At 44.1% G+C, this 18,977-nt stretch overlaps 1 long non-coding RNA gene across 1 annotated transcript; it reads left to right on the forward strand.

Moving 5' to 3' along the window:
- Nucleotides 1–1,726: 1,726 nt before the first annotated feature.
- LOC124512419 (uncharacterized) lies at nt 1,727–18,830 on the forward strand. The gene is made up of 3 exons (XR_006962109.1): nt 1,727–1,881; nt 4,012–4,134; nt 18,450–18,830. It is a non-coding gene; the product is annotated as an uncharacterized LOC124512419 (long non-coding RNA).
- The last annotated feature ends 147 nt before the right edge of the window (nt 18,831–18,977 follow it).

The raw sequence follows: 18,977 nt of genomic DNA on the forward strand, positions 1-18,977 counted from the left end.
GTGAAAGACCGGTAAGATCGAAAGACAAGCACTGAGGAGCCACCGAAGTTGCTTCAGCAGGTGTCTTCAGGAGACGACACTAAGGCCGCCGCTGCAGCATAGAAAGAATCTGGGGTGACCATTAGGAGCAAGTGGTCATTTCCTCCATGCTGGTGATGCTTCTGTAAAAGGGAGCAGCCCCTTCCTTGATCTACTCAGGATGGAAGGCATTTTCCAAAATCCATCTGGGACAACATGATATTCTGTGTGGCTCCCAGTTTCTATGAAGCAAGAAGCATCTCAAACTACATGGATTAGCAAGAAATGGGAACAACTGGTGCTTAATACAAACCCACAGAGGGAGCTAGTTCACATCAAGGTGGTGATCCGATCTGTTCACTAAAGACAAAGGTACCAGGTGAGCACAAGGAGGTTGCATTTTGATGTGTATTTGTTTGAGCCATTTTTCAGAATTTATCTCACATCAGAGACTCTTTGTGCAAAGTTGTAATCATCCTGGATGTAGGATTTTTATTGAATGGTGTCAAATAACATATAATGTACATCATTGGATATGGATAAGTTATGTGATGTCTCTGGAAGGGGGTATCATTAGTAAGACTTAACATTGATAATATAATCATAACCAATCTTTCTAAGGATTAAATTTGTCCTTCCAGCAAAGGCCCAATGAATTGGAAAGGAAGGAAGGAAGGAAGGAAGGAAGGAAGAAGAAAGGAAGGAGGAAGGAAGGAAGGAAGGAAGGAAAGAAGAAGGAAGGAAGAAAGGAAGGAGGAAAGAAGGAAAGAAGGAAGGAAGGGAGGAAGGAAGAAGGAAGAAAGGAAGGAGGAAGGAAGGAGGAAGGAAGGAAGGAGGGAGGAAGGAAGGAAGGAAGGAAGGAAGAAGGAAGGAAGAAAGGAAGGAGGAAGGAAGGAAGGAAAGAAGAAGGAAGGAAGAAAGGAAGGAGGAAGGAAGGAAAGAAGGAAGGAAGGGAGGAAGGAAGAAGGAAGAAAGGAAGGAGGAAGGAAGGAAGGAAGGAAGGAAGGAAGGAAGGAAGAAGGAAGGAGGAAGGAAGGAGGAAGGAAGGAAGGAAGGGTGAAGGAAGGAAGAAAGAAAGAAAGAAAGAAGGAAGGAAGGAGGAAGGAAGAAAGGAAGGAGGAAGAAAGAAAGAGAGGAAGGAAGGAAGAAGGAAGGAAGGAGGAAGGAAGGAAGGAAGGAAGGAAAGAAGGAAGGCAGGTGATATGTACAGCTCTCGCTAACAAACTTAAGCATCGCTTTAATCCTGTGTAATTTATTGTCATGGAAGCTAATAGACTGGTGGGGAGGGGGGTTCTACCCTGTATTTGTGAAGCAGAACACTGTGTTGTGATTTTTAGATCCGACACAGGGAGGCAGCAGTGAGCCAATGAGGAGCAGGAACAATGGGAACAGCTTTGAGCCAGAAAGTTTGACTCTAGACCAGGAGAAGCCAGCTCGCTGTTTAAAATCATTTAAACCAAACAGAAACACATTATTTTAAAAACTTTAAAATCAAACATTAGCAGAATTTACCGTTCTAGCATATGTTTTCTGCTCCCTGTTAGCGCTTAATTTCATTCACTTCCCAAATGTTTTGCTTTGCTTACTCACAATTTTCTTTTCTTTTTCTTTTTTCTTTTTTATTTTTCAGTAATCCCTGCACCCAACGTGGGGCTCGAACTTACAACCCCGAGATCAAAAGTTGCATTCTGTACCGAGACAGCCAGGCACCCCGACAATATTATTTTTTAATCCATTTAGGAGTGTGAGCATTTTAAAGCTGACAAGCATCTTCCTGACTGGTCCAAGTTGAAGCCCCAGGAGTGGATCAAGATACTCCTACCCCAGGAGGGCACAGAAGGCAAGCCCGGAGCGGTGCAGAAGGTAAGAAGGACCGCCTTAGTGGAGAACCCACGGTGGACTGGAGCTGACAACATCGTTAGAGCAAATTGGTTTCCAAGGGCTCCTTTTTAAACGAGGGAACGCAGCCGCACTACCTCTGCCTCCCCAAAGAGGATTCATCTCATCCCTGCCTGTCTGAAACCAGGATGCTGCAGGCTGGGGATTTCGTAAACAAAGGTACCACAGCCACCTTTACCCCCCAAGCCAGGGTGCAAGTGAGAGAGGCCTGGAAGCAAAGGGGGGGGGGTGGTTTACTGAGGGCAGGCTGGTCCACAGTAAAGGGCAGGTTGGTCCCTTGGGGAGTTGGGGAATGACACCCCGTAAGGGAGGGTCTGGGCTCCCTCTCCATGTGGCCCCAGAACTGCCCGCATGGAGCACCCAGCACGGTCCCCTCGGTGAGCCTCACCCCAGGCCTTTGTTAGGCCGGCAGGTTTAGACTCGCCAGCGCTGCCCTCCCCGCCCCGTCTCCCCTTCCCTTCTTTCGCACAACTGTTGCTTCCGCTCGCCGGAGCGCGGCCCTCCGGGTGCTGAGCTTCCCTTGGTCCCTCAAGGTCAAGTCGCTAGAGCGCTGGTAGCCGCAAAGAGGGGGCTGGGGAAGGTCGCACCGGGGCTGAGGCCCCGCCTCTGCTCCCAGGCCCCAGCGCCCAGCCCTGCCCTGAAGCTGCGGGCCCTCTCTCAACCCACCTCGGACCCCCCGTCCCTCCGGGGGGCATTTCTAAATGGGACCGTCCCCGGCCGCCCGCCAGAAATGCTAGGCCCTCCTCCTGCTGAGTGGGGGCCATTTCTCCTGCGGGAGCCGCGAGGAAGAGCACAGGTTCGAGGCCAACCCCAAAGCCTGCTCTCCATTCTGCGCCTCTATACCCCAGGCCATCTCTGATAGAAAGGGTTCCTTTACATGTTATATTTTAAATCGTTTCTTTGTCCGCTGTTAAAAAAAAAAGTGTGGTAGCATGTCCATCCGGTTTGTCTCTCTGGACAAATCCAGGCGTGATTTCACTTTCTGATGTTTTGAGCATGCTTGCAAGTGTCAGCCTCCCTGGGGGTGCGAATCTGCACAGAGGCAGAGGGTGCCTCTGGGGAATAGGAAGTTTGGGGTTTGGGGTTTTTTTGTTTTTTTGTTTGTTTTGTTTTTGGGGGCTTTGGGGTTTTTTTTGTTTTTTTGTTTTTTACTTTCTCCCCTTCTGCATTGTTTCATCTTTTCCCAAGACATGAATTATTTTGTACTGTTTGAAAAGGAAAGAATGAGGACAGCTCTAACTAAAGTCAGGGCCATCGCCATGTTGGACGTGCCCTCAGCCAGGGCCCCACACAGCAGGTTTTTCTCTTCCATTCTTAAAAATATGCTTAAATCCTTGCTCCTACTGCTGTAGTCTCCTTTGCTAAAAGAGTATTAAGCGCCTATCTGTCCTTGGATGCCTGTTTCCTGAGGGTTTCCTTGTCCGTGGCTGGTGGTGGAGAGTCCTGCCCACTCCCCGCCCAACCCCCCCACACCTCCCAGACCCTATGTTACCTTTTTCTCTTTTTCAGAAGCTTCATGCTATCGAGCCCCAGAATTGGCCAGGGAGGGATTCACTGCAGACAGGACCATGCAGAAAAACAGTACGATAAGTCCATGTTGTATATAATACTTTGAAAAGCAAATTGTCAGGAGAGTAGGAGAGAACTGGCTTCTCTTTATTTAACACTTTGTCCTTTGGTTTGAATTCTCTCTTTAATCCATTCAGCCTCTACACACTTGCTGCACACCCACCCGCCCTATGCCTGGCTCTCTGCAGTTCCTGGGTTACAAACGGAGGGAGCCACCTCCCACACCTAGAGGGCCGCACATTCTCCTGTGGGATGCAGCTAAGTGATGGCTGGGTAGGGGCCATGGAGTCCAGAACCCTGCCTGCCCCCCCCAGGCCCCCAGCCCATGTTCCAGAAGGTTCTCAGGAGGAGGAGGTGCCTGAGCTGAGTCCTAAAGGACCAGTTGGCCAAGCAGAAAACATGAGAGAGGTCATTCCCCACAAGGGAAACATGAAATAATACCAGGGTCCCTCTCTTTCTCTGCTTCTCTATATACTATGGCCCCATTCTGAATACTTCACACGTGTCATATCACTTCGTTCTCAGAACTCTGTGAGGCAAGCACTCTTACGGCTCCATATTAAAGCTGAGGTCCCTGAGGCCCAAAGGATGGAGTGGTTCTTCAAGGTCACGTCCTTCATGAGCGGTGCAGCCAGCATTTGAACTGAGGTATTCTGGCTCCAGAGCCCTTGCTCTGACCCTCAATTATCTTCCAGTTTGGCTAACTCTAGAAGTGAGAGGTGGCTGGAACAGAGTTGCAGGAGCGGGGTGGAAAGGTGGGCAGAAGCCATGGGAGGCTAAGGAGCCCAAATTGTATAGTGAAGACGGGAGAGAATTGGAAACAACAGGGTGTCATTATCTGATTTGGGTTTTAGAGAGATTTGTGCTTCCAGAAGGATTGGTGAGGCAAACCCAGGGTAGCAGGGAGGTGGCCGTGAGCAATCAAATGGACCAATGAGATGGTCAAGCTGGGTGGAGAAGATGGACGAGTCTGAGCTCTACTGAGGAGACAAAGCCTGATACTCGGCACCCAGTTTAGGTGACAGGATGGAGGGGGGCTCTTCTCAGGCATGCTGGGAACACTGCAATAACAAGATTGGGCTTTGAAGAAAGGGGAGGAGCCAATCAAGCACCTGTGGAGATTCCATGCGGAAGGAAGGCCCCTAATTAGGTCAGTGGCAGGAGCAATGGAAGTAGGAAAGTTCCTCAGATCATTTTTTTAAATTTTTTATTGTTTATTTTATTATTGAAAGAGAGAGACAGAGCATGAGTGGGGGCAGGGGGGGGTGCAGAGAGAGAGGGAGACACCGAATCTGAAGCAGGCTCCAGACTATCAGCACAGAGCTGGATACAGGGCTCAAACTCACAAACCATGAGATCATGACCTGAACCAAAGTCAGATGCTTACCCAACTGAGCCACTCAGGTGCCCCTCTGAGATCATTTTAAAGTAGGTCTTCTTAGTCTGGATAGAACTCAAGGGGTTTGTAAACCTGTATGGGAGAAACACTATATCATTATTTTTACTTTTCTCTTACTAAAATTTATCATATTCTTTGATGATTAATATAAGAAAATTACATTAGCAGTATGTATGGCTTTATCATCAAACGAAATCACAGATTTTTCACATTGCATTTCTCCAAGAATCCCCAAGTATCATTTGTGGTCCTCATTACTTTAAAATGATGGTAATTAGGGGTGCCTGGGTGTCCCAGTTGGTTTAGCGTCCGACTTCAGCTCAGGTCGTGATCTCATGGCCCATGAGTTTGAGCCCCGCATCAGGCTCTGTGCTGACAGCTCAGAGCCTGGAGCCTGCTTCGGATTCTATGTCTCCCTCTCTCCCTGCCCCCTCACCCACCCCCCCCCCATGCCACCCATGCTTCTGTCTCTCTCTCAAAAAAAGTAAATAAACATTAAAAAAATAAAATGATGGTAATTACACCTGACATTGGATCCAAGTATTTAATACTGTTAGTATATTATTACATGTATTACCATATCAAAACTTTTTATAATTTCAGAAGCCATATTTCAAAAAGTTATTTCCTTTTTGATCCTTTGATTTTTTTTTATTCTCTAAAAAGCATTATTCTAGAAGCAATCCAAAGTCTTCAACATACTGCTGAGAGGTCTAGTGATTCAATAAAAAAAAGAACATCTGGCTTAAAGATAAAATAAGTAATGCTTGTTAATGATTGGAGATGGGGGGGGGAAGAGGAAAAGAAGGAGGCTCTAAGAACACTTGGGTGATTGATGGTGACACCTTTCACCATGGACAACACGGAGGGAGGAGAGGTTTGGAGAGGAGGAGGAGGGTCTTCATTTGTGAAGATGTTGCGTGTGAGAAGCAGATGGATCTTTCCAGCAGAAAGTTGGAAATGTGGCTACAAAGTTCAGGAGCAACCATGGGAATAGAAATCTCGCTGCAGAGTCAAGAGCAGAGACTTGTTACCGAATGAACAGGCATATCCAGGAATAGCATGGAGATGGGGACACAAGTGGTCTGAGCCGGAGCCTGGGGGACACTGGTAGGTACTTAAGGGAACCCGGGGAGGAGAGGGGGCCGCCAAAGAGACCAAGATCAAGTGGAGTGGTCAGAGGGGAAGGAGGTGAACCAGAAGGTCTGGCCCTGGGGAGGGGCGGGGGGGCACGACAGAGAGGATGCAGGGCAGAGTGGTGTCGACATTTGCAGAGGCACTGGAGAGGCCCCATAGGAGGCGAACCAATCAGAGGCCGGAGTCTGGCAGTGGTGACTCCAGGGGACAGTTCCCTAAACCTGCAAGAAACCAGATCTCAATGTAGTGAGGAATGAGGAAGCCAAGGCCGTATATATCAGCTTCTCTTTCAACACTGAAAGAGAGTGGAGAGAGAGGGAAGGAGTCAGGAAACTTCTAAAACAGAGGTGGGCAGGAAGTGGGTGGCCAGAATCAACGACACTTGTGAGCACGCTTGTGGTGTGACAGGGAAGAGCCAGTAGAGAGCAAGGACATGGCCATCCAAGGGTGGGGACATCAGTAGAGGTAAAGAGCTACCGGAAGAGGTGGGTGAGTAGGGTAGGAGGCCAGGGGCCATCAGGCTGTAAGCGGAGGGAATGAGTAGGGCCATGTGTTCCTCTTCTAGGACAGAAGACATGAAGTATAACAGAACGTACAGCTCAGTCTGGATGAGGTGAGAAAAAAAGCCAAGGCATTCCCTCCTTCCTCTTTCCTCCTGGTAGAAGTGGATCAGGGCTTATGGGCCTGAAATACACGTAGGTTGGGAGGAGGGCCTATTTAAGAAAAAGAACACAAAATTTATAAAACCAAAATTAGGGACACAGTGGATATTATTTAGAATGGGAAAAGAAGTCACACACATTATAAATTTTTTAAACCCAGATACATGCCACAAATACTATAAAATTCAGAAAACAATATGATCTATATTCATTGACCGGCATGCCTCTATAATATTATATTTGGCTATATATATATATATATATATATATATATATATATAATATTATATTTGGCTATAAACTCTGATCGATCTCTAAAATGAAAATAATTTTGTAATATTTTCTAAAGGGAGAGTAGAAGAAGAACTCAGCATTTCTTCTGATGTGGTTCGTGGCTATTTGTTTTTTTAACGTTGATGGATGGGATGCGTGAAGCTTGCAACTTTACACACAGACCACTTGCTGTTTGTAGTTCTGCCGTGGGCTTCTGTTCTGCAAATGCAGGAATTACACTTCTCTCTGATGTGATCCCAATTAAAAAAAGAAAAGAAAGTGTAATGTATGTCTTAGCTTGGGCTGCTAGAACAAAATACCGTAGACTGGGTGCCTTAAACAACAGACATTTTACATTTTATGTCTCACAGTTTTAGAGCCGGGAAATCTGAAGTCAGGTGCCGGTATGGTCGGGCTCTAGTGAGAGCCCTCATCCTGGCTTTCAGATGGCCACCTTCTCTCTCTGTGCTCACATGGCAAAGAGAAAAAGAGCAAGTTCTCTGGTCTCTTCTTCTTTTTTTTTTTTTTTAACATTTATTCATTTTTGAGAGACAGAGAGAGACAGAGCATGAGGGGGGAAGGGGCAGAGAGAGAAGCAGACAGAATCTGAAGCAGGCTCCAGGCTCTGAGCTGTCAGTACAGAGCCCAACGTGGGGCTCGAACTCACGAATCGCGAGATCATGACCTGAGCCAAAGTCAGACGCTCAACCGACTGAGCCATGCAGGCGCCCCTCTGGTCTCTTCTTTTAAGACCACTAGCTCCATCATAAGGACCCCATCCTCACGACCTCATCTAACCTGGATTACCTCCCCCAAGTCCCATCTCCAGTTACTATCACAGTGGGTTTTAGGGCTTCAGTGTATAAGTGGTGGGGGCACCAACATTCAGTCCATCAAAATGCGCTGGTAATTATTAATGTTGCCTTATCTAGTGTGTTCCTGACAGGAAAGGACTTCTGTTTTGACTGTGTCCTGAGAAGCAGATCCTCTACTTACGGTTTTATATATCAGAGGATTACACCAACTTCCACAGACCAACTTCTGGCTCTATATGTTTTGCACCCCGTTCCCCCTCTCCCCCCCCACCTCTGTTGTCAGCCTGCACGGGACACATTCCCTCTACCATGTCCTGCCTCGCACCTATGGCACAGTGGGTGGAAGGAAGCCTGGGAGCTGCCTCCACACCAGGATGATAAGCTCTCACTGAAACTGATGTGGAAGTGACCAAAACACACAGCTGTTTCCCCACTAAAGTCAGACCAAATGTGTCTCCCACCTAACTTCCTCTTAGCTGAACCCCCAAGTGCCCACAGCCACCTCAATGCTACCTAACACAGTGGCATCTTAAACAGTGCAATTAAGATGTCTTACTTTCAAAATATATGTATCTTACTTTTGCAAGCACATTGCTGAGGCCTCTCCCAGGGCCCCAGAAGCGAGTGACTTCTCCAAGCAAGGAGCTTTCCCTTCAGGGTGATTCTGTCCCTGCCTAGAGGGCACAGGCCGTGAAGGTGAGGGGTTGTAGCAATGGTTGAGACAGCTACGAAGTTGACGATCGTGTAGTGCCTACCAGGGGAAATGTTACTTGTGTCTTCAGTCGTTTCATCCTCTTAACGACCCTAAGATGTTGGTACTAAGAAAATCTTCATTTTTACAGATAGCGAAACTGAGTCATAGACAGGCTAGGCCACTTGCCCGGGGTCACGCAGGTAGTAAGTGCCGGACCAGGGATTGGAACCCAGGCAGTCTGGCTCACCCTCGCACCTAGTACAGGAAGTAGTCTCTCCACAGCGTAGCCCACAGTTTCCACTGCCTCCCCAGGATGCTGCCGTCCCACCTGTAACTTTCTGACAGTATATATTTCACTTATTTGTCTATACAGACTCTCTGAGAGCAAAGCTGTTTATTTGGCTCACCGCTGTATCCCTGTACCTGGAGCAGAGCTCAGCATGCAATAGCTATGTAGTAAATACCTTCTGTTTATCTTAAATTCTTTAATATTCTTCTAAACTCTTTAATAAGTAATCTATTGGAAAACTGCAAAAGAAAGTGAAAATAAGAGGAAATACACACCCCCAAAATGGGGAAAGTTTGGCCCATATGAAATCCAGGGGAGAAAATGAACTTTATTGTATATTTTGAGTATATATTATTATATGTATTATATATATATGTATATGTATACACATATATATGTATAATACATATATGTATAATATATATTATTATATGTATTATATATGTATATGTATACACACATATATGTATAATATATATTATTATATGTATTATATATATGTATATGTATACACATATATGTGTGTAATACATATATGTATAATATATATTATTATATGTATTATTATATGTATTATTCAATACCGCTCTGTTCTAAGTATCTGTGGTTCGTGTTATCCAGGTCAGTTTGATTTTACGGGGAACCATATAATTGGTCTTGAATTTTAGATGGTCTTGAATGCCTAGTTGAGGTTTGAAATTCAAAATGTGTATTAGCGTGGTATGTGATTTTCTCCAGCAATACTCATGGGCCGAAGAAAACAGATGAATGGATCCAAAGTTGAGGATTTGTTGACTGGCTGTGCCATTAAGTCAAAGGAGTAAGGAGATTGTGTCAGATGAGGAGAATGTCCTTAAGACCAAGAGGGCTGGGGGCCATTTTCTGGGGCGAGTGAAGGCCAGACACCTTGGTAAGACTGAAGATGGGTGGGATGGGGGTGTAAGAGAGGAAGGATATAGGGTTGAGGTCAGTGGAATTTCAAAGTTCAAGATGTCAGAAGTGAGGAAGTTCTAGGTGATGACAAGGTCTTGTAACAAGAGAGGGGATCTTGATGACAAGTGAACAGAGCTCTCAGATGAGTCATAGGATATGAGAAAATTTGATATTATGTGCATTAGGCACTAATGTATACATTTATCAGCGTGAGCCATGATTTATAAACTGTAAAGCCAGCTTTAAACATCACATGGTATTTTTGTCCTAGATATGTAATGTCATTTATTATATTCTCAGAGTTCTAACTGCAAAATATTGAAATATCACACGATATTTCAATATCACCATCTCCAAGAGTCCATGTTTGATTTAATAGACTTTATTTATAATAATGCTAAAACCATGATCCTCCCCAAATTAACAAACTAGGACACTGACACCATCTCAATTCAGTAGGCTCATAAAGTTGGGGCCGTTTTGTTTGTCGAATGTTTGATTCTGTTCATTTGCAGATAAACACACACCAAGGAAATGTTACTTCATAGCTCCAGATTAAAGTCCCTTTTAAGATGATCCTGAAGAATCCATATTTTATTCAGTGCTACACACATCATAAAAGAGCTGTAGTCTCCAGAAATTCACTCTCTGAGGCTCCAAGACCCTCAATAAATGCATAAAAATAATGCTAAACAATGGTAGGGTGGAATGAAAGCACTTATATCTCCCAGACACCCTGTCCATGAAGTGCTCCAATTACAAACATAACCAGCTGATTTTCAGAGAAAACAAAAAACGTTACGAGGTATTCTGCAGTGGCTTTCAAAAAAGATAATAGAAGCTTGAAATTGGATGTAATGTCCAGCGAGGAGTAAGATTTCAACTTCTTTCACTGTCAGGTGCAGCTGGGGATAGGCAAAGAAATGTTTTGTTTGGTTTTTCAGATTTGTTTTTCATCCAGTACTTAGCCTGAACCATTAAAAAAAGATACCAGAAATCCCAGATCAACTGTAGCCAGCAAGGAAGCGGATTTTACTTTAAGGATATTCATAATAAAAGAACCAATCTGTGTGTTAATTAAATTCACCTGAAATGATAAGTCTTGCAGAAATCTTTCAAGGTGAAGCCTTTCTCAAAGGCTTTCTACCTTGCACACTTTCCAACCGGGGAGTAACTAAGCAATTTCTCCTCTTCCTGCTTTGGAGGGAAGACTACCCCTGGGCAGTGTAGAAGTTAGAGGTGAAGGAATCCAGGCACCAGATCTTACATGTGAAGTAATTTTTAGATATTTTATGGAGCTAGGGAAACAATTTTGCCCTTTCCATTTTTTCCCGACTGAGTTTCCCATATCTCCAAGACAGATGGAACACATGTAACAAAACCAACCAAATGCAGAGAATGCAATCTGGGGTATTAAAAATAAAATCTTTTCCAAATCTTCACAGGCTCCTTTAAAAACACTTCTACTCGAGTGTTAAAGCAGCTAACAGAGGTGTCTAAAAATGGAAAGAAGAAGAGGTGCCCCAAGGGTTCTTTTTTCAAAACCAGTCAGCATTAATATTTACTTCTCAGAAAGGGCTGTCTATACAATCAGCAAATATGACCAAATTTAGTCATATGGGGATTGAAGGTGATTATAGCCCGGAGAGCTTTCCTTTCAGAATCCTTAAATATAAAAATGCTGAATCTAATCCTGAAATAAGGCAAAGAGGCAAATGTAATTAATACCCAGACAGGGATAATGTTCATATTTCAACGGACTCCAAATAAACATACAGTGCCATTATATTATTCAGAGAAATTAGTAAAGAACATATGGCTAGCTGGATTTTGACATTGTATCGCTTGCCCTTACTAACTATAAGCTCTTTATTATGGAAACATTGTAGCTTGTATTTTATAGTTTCATAGTATTTAAATTTTATATTTTCACGATATTTAAATGTAGGAACCTATCAGTCCTGGCTCCTGGGTTTTTAATTTCCTACGTAAAACTAATTTATCCTGAACCGTATGTAATTTCAGATTTTCTAGGAGTAGATTAACCTCACAAAATTGTGTTCAAATATCACTATTTCATTGCCATCATCCAAAGAATACATCAATATTCAATTAAATGTAAATAAAATTAATTTTTTCTCCTTTTTTCCACCGGGGCATATAAGTAAATTGTTTGAAATGTATTACTGATGGAAATTAAATGTAAATTACTTATTTCTTCGTTTGCATAGCCTCTGTGCACTGGGAACTTATCTGGGCACTGGGGATATAGCCATGACCGAGGTGAAGAAGGCCCAGTCAGGCTAAAAGGGGATTCTAGCAAGAGCCCTGTAAATAAGCAAATGGATGAACAAGGCCACTTCACATAGCAGTGAGTGCTGTGAAGGAAGGAAGTCTGCTAATGGTGTAGAGGGTGCCCAGAGAGGGTGAGGGGCAGGGAACAGGGTGGTCGAGAATTTGGAGACAGTGATGTTTGGATCACTGGAGGGGAAGGAGTCAGCTATGCGGACAGTTGGGGGCGGAAAATGCAGGAAGGAGTTGGGTGTGTTCATATAATAGAAGTGTGGCCAGGGGGGCTGGACTGGGGGGAGGATGGGGGGGGGTGGCAGTGGAGAGTGGTGAGAGATGAGAGCCAGGTGTTAGGCAGAGACAGCTTTCATAGTAAAGGTTTGGAGTTTATTCTAAGAGTGAGAAGCAGCCATAGGCACTGCCTGCCTTCTTTTAAAGATCTTTTAAAGATCACTCTGTCTCCTGTGAGGCAGGCTGATGGGACAGGGGCAAGAATGGAGGCAGGGAGACCAGCCGGACTGATGCAGAAGTCTAGGAGAGTCACAGCGGTGGCCCCAAGTAGGGCGCTGGCAGTGGCCATAACGGGGATGGTGACACGTGTTCAAATTCTAAACAGATTTTAGAGATACCAACCTAAAGGACTTGCTGTTAGTTAACTGCATTTTCCCAAACTAAGTTCTCCCTCTTGAGCTACATCTCCAAAGCTTTTCTGAAACAATTTTAGGGCCAAGCTCCTGGCCCTCAGCTCCTTACCCATATGCATATTTGTGCATACCTTGCAGGCCTCGCGAAAATACATCTCAACCCTCTTAAATCAGCCAATCCGAAAGGCTTATCTAGCCTTCCTTCCAACGAGCCCAGTGCACTTCAGCTGCTTTTCTGTCTGTAGATTCCAAAAAACGACTCTCCAGACAGCCTTTCCTAGGCCCTTCCACCCCAGACGTCTAGAGAAATCCCCGAACGGTCATTTCATATTTGTGCAGGACTTTTCCTGTGCCCCAGACTTCTGCCCCTGTGGGGCCTGTCCTACAAGCCACAGCAGCCGCTCTAACATTACCAAGGCCTGGCTCAATGTTGGGGTCTTCACCGGGCCTCGCTTCCTTCACACAGTGTGCAACCCTAAGCGTTGCCGTGTTACAGTTGGGAAAACCAGGACCTAGATGTGCTTTGCAAATTGTGAGACATCACCCAGCTGGGTTTTCAGTCAGGCGAAGCCCACCTGGACTTCTTAACCTCTTGTTTCTCCAAGAACGGCCGTGCCGAGGGCTTGGCTAAGCATCACAGAATACAACTCTGGAGCCAGATTGCCTGAAATTGAATCTGAGTGTCACCACGTTTTAGTTGTGTGACTTTGGACAGGACGCTTAACCTCTCTCTCTCTCCCTCTGGGCCTCTGGTTCTTCATCTGTAAAGAAGAGATGGTAAGAATACTGCCCCGTAAGGTGAGGATTAAGGGAGTTACTAAATTGAGCTTAGAATGGTACCTGGTGTAGAACCGGTGCTCCTAAGTGTTAGCTGTCACCCTCATCATCCTCCGGTCCCACCCACAGAGGCGTCACCCTCGTTCCGTATTTGTGCATCGAAAATTCAGCTATGTGATTGTTGAGCCACTACAAAGCCCCCTGGGAAGGCGTGAAGGTGGATGTGGTCAGGAGAGTGCATGGTGAGGTCATTCCAGGAAAGCTTGGGGTGGGGGGGGGGGCAAAGTGATGAGGTGAACTCAGAGCTACAGAAGAGACACTTAATAAGTTGTGATTCATTTACTCTGAATAATGCATTTGAAGTGAAGACATTTTTCAAGCATTCTCTGGATTAAATTACTTACTGTTCTGAGGCTCATCTCTCTGAACAGGAAGGGTGTGCGGTCGACAGAGGGGAGCCTGTGTTTTGCAGGAACTCCTCAAGTTGAGGTTCTGCCTTTACTTTGTCATTTCCCTACAGCTTGTAGGATGCTTCCCAGTTGAAATAAACTAGAGTCGCCTGTGGTAACAACAAACTTCAGCAGCTTCATATGAAGGTTACTTCTTGTTCGTGCTACAGTCCCCCATAGAAGGGGTAAGGTCTAACTTGTTGCAGTGATTGAGGAACCAGATTGGCAGGGGCTACATCTTAACATGCCTCCCCGATCATAGGAGCAAGAGAGAAGGGGCGTGACAAAATATATGTTGGCTCTTGAAGCTTCTACCTGGAAATGATCCATCATTTCTTCTTTAACTCATCTAACTATTATCTCATATTTCTTTTGTCAAAGCAAGTCAAATGGCCATGCCTGGGCTTAAAAGGGAGGATGTGTATAATTTTCCCACAGGGAAGTGCCCCAAATACTTGGGGACAAGTTACCACAAGGAGTTAACTGAAAGTTAACAGAAAACCCATGTAAAAGCAGCTTAAATAAGGGGTTATTTTCTCACACAACAAGACATTTGGAGATGGATCAAGGCTCACGTTGGTAAATCCAGCAGCTCAAGGATGTCTTCAGGGACCCACTTCATCACCATCTTTTTACTTTTCCATCCTTAGGGTACCAGCAGTATCTGTCTTCATGGTCACAAGATGGCTACAGCAGCATCAGCCATCACATGCAGACAAACAACATCCAGGGAAGAATAGTAGTGTCTGCTTTCATTAGTCTCATAGAATTGAGAGTATCTTTCCCAGAACCTCCAACTTACATCGGGTCCTATTGGCCAGAATTGAATCACATGAAAATGACTTAGCCAGTCATGGGCAAGAGGGATAAGACTGCTTCCTGGGATAAGACAAGACCTATTTTCCCTTTGCAAAAACAACTCTGATTTCTCTAAGAAATATGCCACTGAACACAAGAAATCAGGAGAGTGTAACCCAGTTTTACCAATTCTGGGAAGCTCCTTTATTCAGAGTGTAAATAAAGAGGGACCACAATTCCCTTCATGAAAAGCCTGCATTTGTGCTCACATAATTATTCACAGTTGAATAACTATGGGCAAATAAAGCAAGCAAAACAGGCATCTAATAGGGAAGGATCATTTACCTAAGGGTCAGGGAAATAAGAAACTACTTTGGATTGATATTACATCCATCTCAAAAGAGTTGACCAAAAGAATTCACCACTCTCTTTCTTTGTGACCAACTGCAGCCTAAACACTCTTCCTTCATTGTTCACCCACCACACTTTATTGCCTTTATCTGTGTACCTGTCTGTCTCCAACGGCAAGACTATAAGCTCTTTAAAAGATGTGACCTGTTTCATCTATTTATTCCTGTGCAGGCTAAAAATAATAATGGATAACATCAATTGATTGTCCACTGCCCATTCTAAGTTCTAAATGAATTGATCTCCTTGTAATGCAACTGTCCCATGAGGCATGTGCTATTGTGCTGTTATCTACGCTTAATACATGAAGAGTTGGAGGGTCAAAAGGTTAAGTCATTTGACCAAATGTACGCAACTGTTAAATGAGAGAGTTGAATTCCAAATGAAGGTAGCCTAGTTGGGTTATGGGTAGCACATCTAACCCCAAAATGGGTGAACCTAATATGCTTTAATATACAATATGAAGGTGAGAGAGAACAGGAGTGAAGGACAGGAGATACCATCACTTATTTACATGCAGAATCTGAAATCAAGTATGATAGACTTAAAATCCCCAAAGGTAGAGATCATGTATGTCTCCCTTGCTCAGTATGGTGTCTCTAACTCCTAGTACACTTCCTGGCACATAGTAGGTCCTCACGTGTTTCTGGAAGTGGGGGAGGGAGGACTGGAGGAACCAAGGGAGGAAGGAAAAGAGGGAAGGAGGGAGGAAGAGAGAATGAATGAATAAATACAATTAATGTCCTCTTTCTCTTGTTCTTTGGATTTTCTACCTTCTCTTTCTGTATCATTTCTATGGGTAACTTGGTTTCTAAAATCTTTAACATCTTACCTAAGATAGAAGGATGTGTTAGTTTCTCTAAGTATCAGGGGTTCTCAAAGAGAAGACTCTAAATGTAACATTGTTACAGAGTCAGGAAGCCTCTATGTTGCCCTATAATTCATTTGGCTTTTGAAACAACCTTATAATCTTGTAAAGTAGATTGTTCCTCAAACTGAAACACTTTTTAAGAATTTGGACTTGTGCTTTTTCTTCTAATTGTGCTGCTTGCAATGTCAATACAATTCATGGACATATTGATTTATTTCTTTTTAAGTCAGCTCAAGCCCATAAACAAACGAACAGCAATAATTAAGGAAATAGCCACTGTCAGTTGATGGAACTGTTTCTTAAGGAGTCCCTCCTCCGGCAACGTGTTGCGGTAGACAGATAATAGGTCACAAACACTGAAAGCGCTATTTTTCTGCTTGTATTTCAGCGCCAGCATTGTAGGGCTCTGCTTTCATAGATTGCTCCGAACAGTCACACAGATGTAATACATCAGATCTAATCTTTAAGCCATATCCACCCCACTCTAGTTTTAATCAGCAAAATAAAATCCTGGCGAAACTGAGTCATTACACTGTTGTGACCAGTGAATATTAAGTGTTCTTATTCTTAAAAGGTGTCCAGGTTTCTATGGTTGATTTTGTTGTTTTGATTCCTATCCAGAGAGCTAATTTTAAAAAGTGTTTCTTTGGTCTAACCTTGAACTGGAACTTCATGAGTCTCTGAATATTCCAGTTGTTCCTAATATCCCTTTTTTTCTTTGTTCTTTATTCCCAGAGGAATTTTCAGATTTCTTTGAGTTATTAGGGATTATTTTTTTCAGATGTCTCATCCAATTTCAACATATCTAAAAATGAAGTCACTGATTTCTCTCCCCCATCTGTCTTTCTCTCCTCCTAGGTTCTGTCTCTTGGTTGATGGCGCCATCATTCACTCTTTGATCGAAACCAATATTTAGTCACTTTTGATGGCTGTTTTCCCACTTACATCCAGTTAGTTGATAAGTCCATTCATTCAACCTCTAGATCCATCCTTCCCTTTTCATTCTCATGCCCTAAGTCAGTCCCTCATCATCCTCACCCAGAATATTGCTGTAACAATCACCCCTCCCAACTGGCTTCCATTGTTTATCTCTTACCCCACCAACCCATTCTTTATATTTCCATCCAATTATTTTCTTTAAAATTTTTTAATTTTTAAAGGTTTATTTATCCATCTTTGTCTGGGGAGAGGGGAGGATCAGAGAAAAAGGGAGAGAGAAAATTCCAAGAAAGACCTACACTCAGGGTGGAGCCCCACATGGGGCTCCATCCCATGCCTGTGAAATCATGACCTGAGCTGAAATCAAGAATCAGATGCTAACTGACTGAGCCACCCACACGCCCCTCCATTCAATTATTTTCTGAAAGGATGTATCATGTTTCTTCTCTGCTCAGAAACCTACAATCACTCACTATGGCCAATTTTTTTAAAGTCCAAACTCCTTAATAACATTCAAGACTCATCTTCACTTAACTCCCAGCCTACCTTAGCAGTCCCATCTCCCATCAGTCTCCACCATTCCCTTCCTTAGTGCTGCACATATATGTACTTTCCTCAGGTTTATTGTGACACTTCTCAGTTCTGTCTGCCTGGCAAAATCCAAGTTACCCTTCAAGGCCTGGCTCAAATACCCTCCTTTTATGGACCTTTTATGGAAAGGTCCTTGATCTCCAGGCAGAATTAGTCAGTCCTTCTTTGCTGTCTTAGCATTTTGTTTCTGTTCTTATGAAGTGCCTGTCTTACTTAGGTCAAGCTCCCAGAAGCAGATCCTGAGAGGAGGATTTGTAGCGAAGTGTTTTATTAAGGAAATGTTCCCTGAAGGGATTGGCAAATGAAGGAGAGAAGGAGACGGACAAGAGAAAGGGACTGAGCAAGAGTGCCTTTAGACAGAGTCCCAGAGGGAGTTCTCCACCTCATTCGGTAGGGAAAGCCTGGACATTAGTTTGTGTCCTGCTGTAAGGCCAGGCGGCTGAGCCTTTTTATCCCTACACCGAACAATCACTGGTAAGCAACTCAGCTCCCAAGCACATCCCACTCTCTGACTATGTACACAGTACTCAAGGGCAGCCACTCCAGGAGAGCCATAGGTATAAGCCATTGGAAGCAAAAGTATGTCAGAGCTGATGGAGGAGAACAGGAATGGTAAAAAGGGGTCCCCAGGCATTTGAGAAGAGGCAGACCACGTCAGCTATCCTTCTCACTATCGTCTATCTTGTTTCTACCCATGCATCTCCAGCCCCAAGATAGTGAATTCCTTGGGAGAAGAGACCCCTTCTTAGTTGTCCTATTTCCCTACAGCAGAGAGGATGTTACCTCCCACCTGGAAAGTCTTAAATAGCATTTATTGCTTCAAATTGAATACTCCTTTTGTAGGTCTTGCGCAACATTTGTGCTGCTACTGATCATATTGCTGAGATTTTTTTTTTCCACCTGAGCTGGTTTTAGCTCAATAATAAAAGACAGAGAGGGCTTCTGGGGTTTCACAACCTAAGGCTCAACTTTTCACCTTGCGCTTTTCTTCCCAGGGCCACGATTTGCTCAGCATATCTCTTCCTAAATTCCAAGACAGGCTTCTTGCTCTGTTCAGTCAAGACTGCCAACCCAGGAAACATTTTCGAAAGATCACAGTCAACGTCATTGCCAAAAGAAGAAGTTCTTGGCACGCAAAGAACCGGGTTCAATATGAGATGCCAGATGGTGATTTCAACTTCAGCTGAATTCCTGCTGGAAAAAACTGTTTGAACTGCAGATGAGAAAAGATGCTATGACAAATTTCCAAGTGTTAGGAACTTCAGAGGGAAATGGCAAGTGTTGATACACCCCCCCCGCCCCGGTCCCTCCAACCACACGCACACATACCATAGAACTACTTACTACCTGCATCTGGTAGTTAAGATTCCCACAAAGATGCCTCTGCTTTTTAAGAAGATTAAGCCATGTCTTGATTTTTACTAATATTAAAGTATATTAACTGAGTCCATTGAAAGCAAATACTATATGATTCCACGTGGTGTTTTCCAAAGGATGTGTCCCCTTAGCATCTGCGGTGAGCT

This window comes from Lynx rufus, unplaced genomic scaffold, assembly GCF_022079265.1.
Source record: "Lynx rufus isolate CCGP_SWC_20201006 ecotype Redwood Valley unplaced genomic scaffold, mLynRuf1.p SCAF_17, whole genome shotgun sequence".
NCBI classification, from domain to species: Eukaryota; Metazoa; Chordata; class Mammalia; order Carnivora; family Felidae; genus Lynx; species Lynx rufus.